The 13,511-nt window shown below is 43.7% G+C and overlaps 1 protein-coding gene across 2 annotated transcripts in view; it reads left to right on the forward strand.

The window, feature by feature from the left end:
* PCDH9 (protocadherin 9) overlaps positions 1-13,511 on the forward strand; it is a 991,969-nt gene that overhangs the window by 878,479 nt on the left and 99,979 nt on the right. The window lies entirely within an intron of this gene.

Here is a 13,511-nt window from a genome sequence, read left to right on the forward strand (position 1 = left end):
GCTAAACAAGTCTGGGCAAGCTAGGGTCCTTAGACTCAATGGCTCCAAGTCCTTTGTCCTCTTTCTCACAGTTACTTCTCCCCAAAACAGAGAGAGGGAGAGCAGAAAAACATGTCTGGGTAAGCCAGGACGTGTATAAACATATGTTGGCCTATTTAGGCCTCCTGCAACACCTGCTCTTTAGTTTTCTGTGACTGGTGTGTTAATATCACAGTATCACAGTATCATCAGGGTTGGAAGAGACGTCATAGATCATCAGGTCCAACCCTTTACCACAGAGCTCAAGGCTAGACCATGGCACCAAGTGCCACGTCCAATCTTGCCTTGAACAACTCCAGAGATGGCGACTCCACCACCTCCCCGGGCAGCCCATTCCAGTGTCCAATGATTCTCTCAGTGAAGAACTTTCTCCTCACCTCCAGCCTAAATTTCCCCTGGCAAAATATCTTGAACAAGAATAACTGCTGGAGCTGTGTAAGGGCTAATGTCAGAAGTTCAGAGGAATGAGGGGTTTGTTCTATGAACATGTGCAAACTTTGTAGCTGGGGAGATGGACATGAATGTGGAACAAAATTTTCTTAATCCTTTCTTTTAATCCTGTTGCTGGCCTTGCCCTGCTTCACATAATGATGGCATATAATGTAACTACTCAGAATATCATATTGTTTAATCGAAGTTCTAGTGCCCTTCTAAAAGGTGTGTTTTTTAGTTTTCAATCATCTTCTTTTCATATTTGGCTGATGACAGTGCTCAGAGAACCTTTGCAAATATTCTCTAATGCTGCCCAGGGAGATGATGCAGTCACCATCCCTGGAGGTGTTCAAGAAAAGCCTGGATGGAGCACTTAGTGCCATGGTCTAGTTGACTGGATAGGGCAGGGTGATAGGTTGGACTGGATGATCTTGGAGGTCTCTTCCAACCTGGTTGATTCTATGATTCTATGGTCTAGTTGATTGGACAGGGCTGGGTGCTAGGTTGGACTGGATGATCTTGGAGTTCTCTGTTGATTCTATTATTCTACAAGAATGTAATAACCTGGTATATCATGTGATTAAAATACTCCACAATCATACCATAGTGTCCCTTTAAAATTGTTTTGTTATAATCAATGAATCAATCAGTCCTCATTTTGGGCCCCTTCCTGTGGAAGCACTTTTTAAACATCTTTAAATAGCAACATTAACTATGGAAAATATTTTGTTATAAGGGATATTGAAATGAAAAAAAGAAAGAAAAAAGGAAAAGAAAATCCATTACCATTGGATTTTTTTTTTTCATGCTACTCTCAATTATTTTTAGCTTTGACTTAGTATTAACTGGTGCATATCATCAGTTTTAATGTGTTTCTGTACATCTTCAGTTTCTGAACTTCAGTTTATAACTCTTTCAGCACATAATTGAAATTAATTTAACTATCAGCCTTAGCAGAAATTGTATTTAATCGACTTCTACAATCTTCCCAAGTCTGTTTACAGCAGGAAAAAATATTTTTATTTCATTTGATGTAGAAATGGACTAAGTAAATTCTACATATTTGGAAGGAATTAAATAAGCTGAATCTTCAAGATAAAACATCAGACTATTTCTACTATTTCTTAGCAAGATTTATGAAGCTTGCAAGACCATCCAGTGTTTTTAAATGACATGATAAACTCAGACAATTAAACTTCTAAAAATTATTTTTCTTCTTTCAGCCAAACTTTGTCATTCCTGCAGAGTCTTCAAATAGTAAAAAGATTTTTTTCTTTTGTGTGAGTTTTGTTGTGTTTTTTTTAAGCACAACTAGAAGTCAGTTAAATGAGCATGATTGTGTCTTTGCAATTCTTTTTCATCTTCTGTTTTGCCCTGGGGTGGCTTTAGATAAAAGTTATGTTTATAACCAAATTAATTGTCATTGGTTCTTTTTTTGTCAGGTAATCTTTCAGTGATGCCAGAAACCCAAGCACGTACATGATCACATTTTGCTAATTTAGAAACTGTGTCATAAAAAGGTTTACTACTTACTAAAATACTTGAAAGTACTATTTAGTTGCTGACAAAGGCTTTTTGGCATCTATAAAGAACTTTAAAATTACAGCTGAGCAGCCAGCCTCTGCTTACAACAGTGTGATGGTTTGGGTGTTACCTGCCCCCCCCCCCCCCCTTAAGCAAATCACCCAGACTAGTCTCAGCCAAGCTGGAAATTGAATGAAGCTGTATACTTACAGCTTAGCACAATATACAAGCAGGTATCTACAATCTATACAGCTATAGACAGAAATAGACAAGTTTAAAAGTAATACAGAAACACAACAGCCCTCCCACAAACCAGAGTTCCCAGGAGGGGCTCCCAACCACCCTTCCACCTCATTTCCACCCCTCTACCTTATCCCAGACTTTGCCTTATGTTCAAGGTGAGTTTGGAGAATTGGCCAGGGGAGTTAGGAAGCAGAAAGATTAATTAGACAGCAGGCTAGAGAGACAGAGGTGCAGGCAGCCAGAGCCAGAGAGCAACTCTGTTATCAGTGTTTGTGTTTCTGTTCTCAGCAAGCCTCTGAGTGCAGCAGACATCACCATTGTTTCCTTTTCACAGCCTATAATCTAATTCTTCTCACAAAAATAATCTAGCTAGCTTCAAACTAGCACACCTGACTAAGTAAAGTCCTGACCAGTCTTTGCTAATCCTACATCTGATGATACTTAGAGTATGAAGGTATCCTAGAGACCACCTGAAATCCCTCCCAAGTTGAATTCTGCTACATTTTTTTAATGCAGGAGATGTGATGTGCTCGGTTTCTGATTACTGCCGTGATTTAAATGTTTAGAGAAGGTCTAGTTAGTGGCAAGCAAAACAAATGTTATAAGATGGCATTAAAACATCTGATCAAAAGGAGATATTTGCCTGCTCAAATAGTTTGTCAGTTGAATAACATACAGGGGTGCTTCTGTTACTCTGGATGTCATTGTGTTCATCCTTGTGACCTCATTTCACTGCTTTCTAGCTAGCAGCTCCAGATTTGACTGGCATGCCTCAGGTAATATAATCACTTCAAATGGACACGTGCTGTCCCATTTATTTCCTGAAAGTTATAGGAGGTCAAAACAGAATTTCTTCATGTCCTATAGCACCACTACAAGGCAACAACTTGGCCATGGACTTCTTAATTTTGTTTATTTTGTAACCAGGAAGAGAGGCTTTTTTCACATTTTTGTTTAATGTGAAACAAACAGGATGTTTTTTATAAGAAAGGAATTCAGTATTTATATGGAAGTAGGTTTTGACTGAGTTTTATTAGGGTCTCGTTCTTGATTTTTAATTGACTCTGAAGTTTCCTCAAGAGTAAAAAAGGTGTTCACAGGTGAATTATACTCTAGAAATACTTTGGTTTTGGTACCTAGATTATCTTATAAATAGAATCATAGAATCATAGAATCAACCAGGTTGGAAGAGACCTCCAAGATCATCCAGTCCAACCTATCACCCAGCCCTATCCAGTCAACTAGACCATGGCACTAAGTGCCTCATCCAGTCTTTTCTTGAAGACCCCCAGGGACGGTGCCTTAAAGAGATATATGTATTCATTTGATAAAATTTGTACTTAATATGTCTTGCTTTGGACATGTCTGATAAATCTCTAGACTAGCCTGTAAATACAGATATCATAGAATCAAGCAGGCTGGAAGAGATCTCCAAGATCATCCAGTCCAACCTAGCACCCAGCCCTGTCCAGTCAACTAGACCATGGCACTAAGTGCCTCAGCCAGCCTTTTCTTGAACACCTCCAGGGACGGTGACTTCACCACCTCCCTGGGCAGCCCATTCCAATGCCAATCACTCTCTCTGGCAAGAACTTCTTCCTAACATCCAGCCTAGACCTCCCCTGGCACAGCTTGAGACTGTGTCCCCTTGTTCTGTTGCTGGTTGCCTGGGAGAAAAGACCAACCCCCACCTGGCTACAACCTCCCTTCAGGTGCTTGTAGACAGCAATGAGGTCCCCCCTAAGCCTCCTCTTCTCCAGACTGCACACCCCCAGCTCTCTCAGCCACTTCTCACAGGGCTGTGTTCCAGGCCCCTTACCAGCTTTCTTGCCCTTCTCTGGACATGTTCCAGTATCTCAACATCTCTCTTGAATTGAGAAGCCCAGAACTGGACACAGTACTCAAGGTATGGCCTGACCAGTGCTGAGTGCAGGGGAAGAATAACCTCCCTTGTACTGCTGGCCACACTGTTCCTGATGCAGGCCAGGATGCCATTGGCTCTCCTGGCCACCTGGGCACACTGCTGGCTCGTGTTCGGCTGCTATCTCTCAGTACCTCCAGGTCCCTCTCTGCCTGGCTGCTCTCCAGCCACTCTGTCCCCAGTCTGTAGTGCTGCTTGGGGTTGTTGTGGCCAAAACATAGAACCCTACTCTTGGCCTTGTTAAATCTCATCCCATTGGATATTCAGTGTTTGCTGTCAATGTGTCAGATCATAGCTTAAAGTAGTTGCCTCCAAAGCTAGAGGACTTTTTTTGTTTCTAAAATCAAACAGCTTAGCCTATCTCTAGTTCAGAAATCACTGATTTAAGTGCATACTTCTAAATCACAATTGAATATCTTAATGATATAATCAATATACTTAATAACAAATTCTTTAATTTATTATTCCAAATAAGATATATTTTTCACTGTGTAATTTAATCAGAGTGGAAATGTTTATTTTGTATATCTTATCTTAGTAGAGGCTTCAAGTGACTTTTCCTGATTCTGTTCTGTAAAGAGTTATGTTTCACAAGAAGTGAAACCTGTTCAATATTTCCCTGAGAGATCTGTCTTTTATATTAGGGCTTCATACTGTCATTCATAAACGTCATTGAAATGCATTCCACATAACTTGACTATCAATAACAAATCTCTAGTGGCAGCATAGGCTATATTTATACTAAATAAAACAGCTCCAAGGAGTGCTTCCAGCCACTGGAGCTGAATTATATACATTGTGAAATTGTTAAAGTTGTCCTTCTGATGGTTTTGGCCCAAGCTAAGACAGACTCATCCCAGCAGGTCCTGGGAACAGTCCAGCAGTCAGAGCAGAACAGACATCATCCCCAGTAGAGACTACAGGTGTGCCTTGCCCTTACCTGATTGTTGTGAAGAAAAAAAGAGCTAATGCCAGCAACACAGGCTTTTCCATACTGGCAATCTCAGCACCAAAGAACAGTTCCAGGATATTGAAGTCATAGCTGTAGAGTTTGTTCTTCTGTCTTTTCTGTACCAAAAATGGCCCAGTGGAGATCTTTTGTTCTTCTGTTTTGCATTTTTGTTTGTCCTTTGTAATATGATTTCCTCATTATTTTGGAGGTCTTTTGAAATTTTTGTCATTTATTTTCACCCTTTTGAGCTACTTGTACCTAGCAGGGCCAGAAGGATGGATCTATTGATATGTTATTTACAAAGTATTCTACAGGAAGGTCTTCATCAAAAGTGGATACTCTGCACCACATGTACTAGTTTCTGTGGCCAGTTTTCATGGCTGCTTTTCCTCATCTCTTCTGGATCAAGTCTTTTTGTAAATATAAGCTGTTTAAATTTTCCTCATCACTCAGCATTCTATCTTGAGCTTTGTGGATTGGATTTTAGGAAAATGACTGTCACATGAAAAGGATTTGAACCAGTCATCACTGTGTAAATTAGCATCCTTAATTGAGTAGTAGGAGATTAGCACAAGTAAAATGTTGCTACATAATGGGTGTATAACCATGCAGTAAACTATGTCAGTAGTGCACATGCACAGCAGGACTTTTTATTTCAATACACACAATAAAGTGGGTATAGTTATGCTGTTTCTTGGTGGAAATAAAAGAGTGTGGTATATTTACATAGACTCAACCAGGTTGGAAGAGACCTCCAAGGTCATCCAGTCCAACCTAGCACCCAGCCCTGTCCAGTCAACTAGACCATGGCACTAAGTGCCTCATCCAGTCTTTTCTTGAAGACTTTCGGGGACGCTGACTCCACCACCTCCCTGGGCAGCCCATTCCAATGCCAATCACTCTCTCTGGCAAGAACTTCCTCCTAATACCCAGCATAGACCTCCCCCACCACAACTTGAGACTGTGTCCCCTTGTTCTGTTGCTGGTTGCCTGGCAGAAAAGACCAACCCCCACCTGGCTACAGCCTCCCTTCAGGTAGTTGTAGACAGCAATGAGGTCACCCCTGAGCCTCCTCTTCTCCAGGCTGCACACCCCCAGCTCTCTCAGCCTCTTCTCACAGGACTGTGTTCCAGGCCCCTCACCAGCTTTGTCACCCTTCTCTGGACATGTTTCAGTATCCCAACATCTGTCTTGAATTGAGGAGCCCAGAACTGGACACAGTACTCAAGGTGTGGCCTGACCAGTGTTGAGTACAGGGGAAGAATAACCTCCCTTGTACTGCTGGCCACACTGTTCCTGATGCAGGCCAGGATGCCATTGGCTCTCTTGGCCACCTGGGCACACTGCTGCCTCATGTTCAGCTACTATCTACCAGTACCCCCAGGTCCCTCTCTGCCTGGCTTCTCTCCAGCCACTCTGTCCCCAGCCTGTAGTGCTGCTTGGGGTTGTTGTGGCCAACGTGCAGAACTCTTCACTTGGCCTCGTTAAATCTCATCCCACTGGCCTCTGCCCACCCATTCAGCCTGTCAAGGTCTCTCTGCAGAGCTCTCCTACTCTCCAACAGATCTCAACTCAATATACTTAACAGATATTATGTCAATCAGTGATGGATTTTTTTTTCCCCTACTGGAGGATCTGAAAAGCCTTTATTATTAAATTGCCAAAGTGTTGAATGGCAACAATTCCAATATTTCATGTTTCAATCCATTTTCACTTAAACATACAGTTTTTTGCTCTCCTTTCTCCTTCAGGCTGTTCAGCAAAATTATTTCGATAATCATTCCTATAAAGAGGAGTTAAAAATATAGCCCAGGAACACGTTTTGAATAAGTATTTCTATTTCAGTGTAATTCAGCTTTCTTGGGAAGCATATGTTTAATATCTAACCCCTTTAGCTTATACAGAGAAAGAATATAACATCGTTTACAGTTTTGTTTCCAAGTCGCCCTCCAGCTGCATTTACTCACAGAACTATTAATATTCCTTTGAAACAACTTCTGAAACACTTCCAAGTGTCTGGACAAAGAGGGAGTTTCATACACTTCAGTTATCTTTAAAACTATAATGTCCTCTTGCCACAAATTACCCTGGTGTTTTTTTTCTTATCAATTTGCATTAAAATAGTCCTCTATAAGACTCCAGAAATATAATACAGGATTAATGCAGACTCTCTTCCAGATTTGATTTTCCCCTGGGTTTTCAGAGAAATAACCAATTCTTTATAAGTAATTATTGTCAGATTGCTAATCAACTCCTAATTCCACACACTAGCTTTAGGACAACACTAAATACAGTTTTCATACACCGATTTCTAACTGTTGGAGTGAAATGTGGTTTATTTGAGGTTTTCTCTGTCACGTCATTACACCTTACTGATATAAAGTTGTCTGCTTGTCACGGAGGAGTTTGTCTGGGTTTCGGGGGAATGAAATACGAGGCCGAATTTTAAAGAGTTTAAAATATTTGATATTATATACACTAGGAATCCCCTTCCCCAAACTTATTTACAACTACCCCACGTAAGTCCTTTATATGTGGTTGTGAATTAAATTACAGAATGACTATGTGTAAGAAATCAGGAATTTAGCAACAGTTTGAAAGAATTTAGGAAGAGAGTCTGCAGCTTGAAAATGCTGCTGATCATAGAATCATAGAATCAACCAGGTTGGAAGAGACCTCCAAGATCATCCAGTCCAACCTAGCACCCAGCCCTATCCAATCAACTAGACCATGGCACTAAGTCTTTTCTTTTCCAGTCTTTTCTTGAAGACCCCCAGGGACAGTGACTCCACCACCTCCCTGGGCAGCCCATTCCAATGGGAAAGGCTTATTGAGAGCGTATTCAATGATAGGCTTATTGAGAGAGTATTATGGCTTGGATTAAGTTTCTCAGTTACTCACTGGCTGACGTCAGTTCTGAAAGTCCCAAATATCATGGATATTTGAGGCTATTGAGGTGTGCTGTCTGAGCCTCCATGGGTCTGGGCCAAACTGGGTGTTGGCTTCTGAAGGCTGGCGCAGATCAGAGCACTGGTGAGTCAGCTGTAGCTTCGATGCTGCAGTGCAATTGGTGCGAATGCGAATGCCATGCGAGTGCCGAGCTATGCTGTGTGTGGTGGTGAATGGTGCCACATCCAGCTGGCAGCCAGTCACTAGTGGTGTCCCTCAGGGATCAGTGCTGGGCCCCATCCTCTGTAACATCTTCATAGATGATCTGGATGAGGGCACGGAGTCAGTCATCAGCAAGTTTGCAGATGACACTAAGCTGGGGGCAGATGTGACTGAGTTGGAGGGCAGAAGGGCTCTGCAGCGGGACCTTGACCACCTGGACAGATGGGCAGAGTCCAATGGGATGGGGTTCAATAGCTCCAAGTGCAGGGTGCTGCACTTTGGCCACAACAACCCCATGCAGAGATACAGGCTGGGGTCGGAGTGGCTGGAGAGCAGCCAGACAGAGAGGGATCTGGGGGTGCTGATTGATACCTGCCTGAACATGAGCCAGCAGTGTGCCCAGGTGGCCAAGAGAGCCAGTGGCATCCTGGCCTGCATCAAGAATGGTGTGGTCAGCAGGAGCAGGGAGGTCATTCTGCCCCTGTACTCTGCACTGGTTAGACCACACCTTGAGTACTGTGTTCAGTTCTGGGCCCCCCAGTTTAGGAGGGACATTGAGATGCTCGAGAGTGTCCAGAGAAGGGCAACGAGGCTGGTGAGAGGCCTTGAGCACAGCCCTACGAGGAGAGGCTGAGGGAGCTGGGATTGTTTAGCCTGGAGAAGAGGAGGCTCAGGGGTGAGCTTATTGCTGTCTACAACTACCTATGAGGTGATTGTGGCCAGGAGGAGGTTGCTCTCTTCTCTCAGGTGGCCAGCACCAGAACAAGAGGACACAGCCTCAGGCTGCGCCAGGGGAGATTTAGGCTCGAGGTGAGGAGAAAGTTCTTCACTGAGAGAGTCATTGGACACTGGAATGGGCTGCCTGGGGAGGTGGTGGAGTCGCCGTCCCTGGAGCTGTTCAAGGCAAGGTTGGACGTGGCACTTGGTGCCATGGTCTAGCCTTGAGCTCTGTGGTAAAGGGTTGGGCTTGATGATCTGTGAGGTCTCTTCCAACCCTGATGATACTGTGATACTGTGATACTCTGTGTGTGTGTGTGTGTAAGCAAGCGAGCAAGAGTACCTGTTTATTAGGATAATGCAGCATCTTAAATAGTGTTCAGAAGAGGTGTGCCAGCCAAACTTGGGTTGGCACAAGTGGACAATACAGATTGGCTCAAAATTACGTGTAAGGCACAGATAGGTTATTTTCTTACCAAAACAACCTGTGGTACCACCCCAGGGGCTGGCAAGGGTCAGCCCCCAGCAGATGTCCATGGGTGCTCACAGTGCCTTCCAGTCAAGGTCCCTTTCCCATAACAAAATAGGTGTTTGCAGCCTGTGTCCCGCCGGGGAGAAATTCTCTCATGGCTAGAAACGGCGGCTGGACAGCGGCTGTCATCATGCAGGCAGAGGGGTGCAATGTTTTGACTCCTCGATTGATGGTTTTTGAGCCACAATTCTGTCCAAATGAGGGCTTTGCAACAGGCCAACGCAGTCATTTTGAGGCCTGTGCAACCCTTCACCACACTGCTTCTCAGACCTTTCAAGGGTCTACCATTTTTTCACCTATTACTTGTGTTACCTGCTGCTCTGTGGCTGTGGTGGTTTGTGATAATGCTTACATACTGATCACAGTGTGCCTGTGACCCGTGTACGAGAGGAGCATGAGAAGTGAACACGTTCATAGAAGTTTTCACACCTAATGTATCACCCTCTCAGAAGCCTATTTCAGATAAACACTGGAAGATGTTTTGTTAATTTTTAAGCATTTCTTCCCTCAGAACAGATTAAGAGAGTTGGGGCTGTTCAGTCTGGAGAAGAGGAGGCTTCCAGCATCTGAAGGGGGCCTACAAAAAAGCTGGGGAGGGACTTTTTAGGCTACCAGGGAGTGAAAGGACTAGGGGGAATGGAGCAAAGCTGTTGGTGGGGAGATTCAGAGTGGACATGATGAGGAAGTTCTTCACTGTGAGAGTGGTGAGAGCCTGGAATGGGTTGCCCAGGGAGGTGATTCAGGCCCCATCCCTGGAGGTGTTTCAGGCCAGGCTGGATGAGACTGTGGCCAACCTGATCTAGGGTAGGGTGTCCCTGCCTATGGCAGGGGAGTCACATCTTAAGTACTGTGTCCAGTTCTGTGATCCTCAATTCAAGAGAGATGTTGAGATACTGGAACGTGTCCAGAGAATGGAGACAAAGCTGGTGAGAGGCCTGGAACACAGCCCTGTGAGGAGAGGCTGAGAGAGCTGGGGATGTTTAGCCTGGAGAAGAGGAGGCTCAGGAGTGACCTCACTGCTGTCTACAAGTACCTGAAGGGACATTGTAGCAAGGTGGGGGTTGGTCTCTTCTGCCAGGCAACCAGCAACAGGGATCACAGTCTCAAGTTGTGCCAGGGGAGGTCTAGGTTGGATGTTAGGAGGAAGTTCCTGCTAGAGAGAGTGATTGGCATTGGAATGGGCTGCCCAGGGTGGAGTCACCATCCCTGGATGTGTTGAAGAAAAGCCTGGCTGAGGCACTTAGTGCCATGGTCTAGTTGATTGGACAGGGCTGGATGATAGGTTGGACTGGATGATCTTGGAGGTCTCTTCCAACCTGCTTGATTCTATGATTCTATGATCAGCGGCATTTTCAAGCCGCAGACTCTCTTCCTAAATTCTTTCAAACTGAGCCTTGTGGTGCCTTCCAACCCAGACTCATTCTGTGATTCTATGATTCTAATTGAGTGGTGGGGGAGGAACTGTTGGTTTAGATTTTTTTTTCTTCTTTTTTCTTTCCATATTACATGCATAATCCTGTCTTTTGGTTCAATTTGACTTATAAAATACAAATCAATAGAAAGATAGAACCTGAGCAGGGAAAGGCTCATACGGCAATTTCACAGAGTCACGGAATTAATTGGGTTGGAAAAGACCTTTGAGATCATCAAGTCCAACCTATTTGTCATATTCTAAAGAACCACTGCCATGAATATTCAAAAGATATCACTGGAAATGGAAGTGCTCAGAGGTCTTGTTATAATGAGCATTCAGGCACACATGGTTTCTGCCTAAAAGTGCTGTCTAATTTAAGACCACATAAAACGATTGAATGTGATGAACAAGGGCACGGTGAGGAAGGATCATCATGCCAAAGCAAACAAGACATGATGGATGTTACTTGGTCTCACTAGTGCTTATATATGTGAGAGAACAACAAAGTGTGATGGTTTGGACTCTTACCCACCCCCCCACACTTTGTATTTGCCCCAGCTAACTCAGACGGACCCTGGGAATATAGATGAAGCAATTTATTTACAGCTAGCAGAATTTACAAGCAGCTATTTACAATATATACAGTTATATACAATTATATACAGAAATATACAAAGGATAAACAATACAAAAGCACAACTCCCCTCCCAGAAACCTGAGTCCCCAGGAGGGGCTCTCAAACCACCCCAACACCTCCCCCCGGCCCTCTCATCCTTACCCCAGTTCTCAGGAAGAAGAGAGGTGCGGCCAAGAGGTTAGGGAGCAAGGTTAGTAGGAGCAAGGTTAATGAGATGTGACCAGGTCTGAAGGCAAAGGCAGAAGTGAAAAACAAAATGGAGAAAATTTACTTCTTCTTCCCAGAGTTCTCAGTGTAACTGTGAGAGAAGTTGACATCAATTGTTTTTCATTCCACTGCCTGTTATCAAGTTCTTTTACCAAAACATTCCAGCTTGCTTCTAACTAGCACACAAAGTGATAAGAATGTACCCAGAACAGCCAGCAGCAGTAACTGATTCAGAAAGAAGTTAGGGGAACACTTCAATGGGGAATTCTTCCAAATATCTGCTGCTAAATCCAGTGCTGTGATCTCACTGATCTCACAGAACAATAGATGCTGCCATTTATCTGTCATTGCAGGAAGGTTTATGTTGGGTGAACTTTCCAGTAATATCTTGCAATTAGGTTTTTACCTCACATTTTAAGTATGGGCAGAAAGTTCTGACAAGTTTAATACAGATGTTATTAGTATTTAATAGTATTTAATAATATTTAATAGTATTTATTTTTAAGTCCTTGTGAATCAGCAAGTGTAGGAAAATAATGGTATAAACACCCAAAAGCCTAAGCAGTGGAAAAGAGTGTAGCTAAAATTCTGCAAACTATTATCACAGTATCACAGTATCACCAAGGTTGGAAGAGACCTCACAGATCATCAAGTCCAACCCTTTACCACAGAGCTCAAGGCTAGACCATGGCACCAAGTGCCATGTCCAATCCTGCCCTGAACAGCTCCAGGGATGGCGACTCCACCACCTCCCTGGGCAGCCCATTCCAGTGTCCAATCACTCTCTCAGTGAAGAACTTTCTCCTCACCTCAAGCCTAAATTTCCCCTGGCACAGCCTGAGGCTGTGTCCTCTCATTCTGGTGCTGGCCACCTGAGAGAAGAGAGCAAGCTCCTCCTGGCTACAACCTCCCCTCAGGTAGTTGTAGACAGCTGGACTCAAAGGTATGGGTTACTTCTAGCTAGAAGTTGATAACATTGTTAGTGCTTTCACAGAATCACAGAAACATTTGGGTTGGAAAAGACCCTCAAGATCATCAAGTCCAACCTTTATCCCTACTCTGCAAAGTTCACTCTTAAATCACATCCTCAAGGACCACAACCAAATGACTTTTAAACACATCCAGGGTTGGTGACTCAACCACCTTCCTGGGCAGCACATTTGAATTCCCTGACCACTTTCTCTGTGGAAAAATGCTTTGTACACCTTCAGTGACATTATTGAGCAGGGGCAAATAGAATTTACTTTCCATTCTTTTTTTTTTTCAGTTGTGTTTTAAGCATCAGGGATATGATCCCTACTTTCAAGTGAAATTCCAGTGGCAAAGTAGATTAACTGGGGAGGTGGTGGAGTCGCCGTCCCTGGGGCAGTTCAAGGCAAGGTTGGATGTGGCACTTGGTGCCATGGTCTAGCCTTGAGCTCTGTGGTAAAGGGTTGGACTTGATGATCTGTGAGGTCTCTTCCAATCCTAATAATACTGTGATACTGTGATACTGTGATACTGTGATAACTACTGAAGGGCAGATTTTTCATTAGGTCACATATTTTCAGATTTCTATGTAAAATGCTGTGCACTGCCAGAGGAGATATTGGGAGGAGAAATGGGAAAGAGAGCAAAAGGATAAAAATAATTGTTGGTGTCATGGACAGAGGCGTTGAGTGCGCCCTCAGCAAGTTTGTGGGCAACACCAAGCTGTGTGGTGCAGCAGACATGCTGGAGAGGAGAGATGCCATCCAGAGGGACCTGGACAGGCTGGAGAGGTGGGCACAAGCCAACGTCATG

This window comes from Pogoniulus pusillus, chromosome 3 (genome assembly GCF_015220805.1).
Source record: "Pogoniulus pusillus isolate bPogPus1 chromosome 3, bPogPus1.pri, whole genome shotgun sequence".
In the NCBI taxonomy this organism is placed as follows: domain Eukaryota; kingdom Metazoa; phylum Chordata; class Aves; order Piciformes; family Lybiidae; genus Pogoniulus; species Pogoniulus pusillus.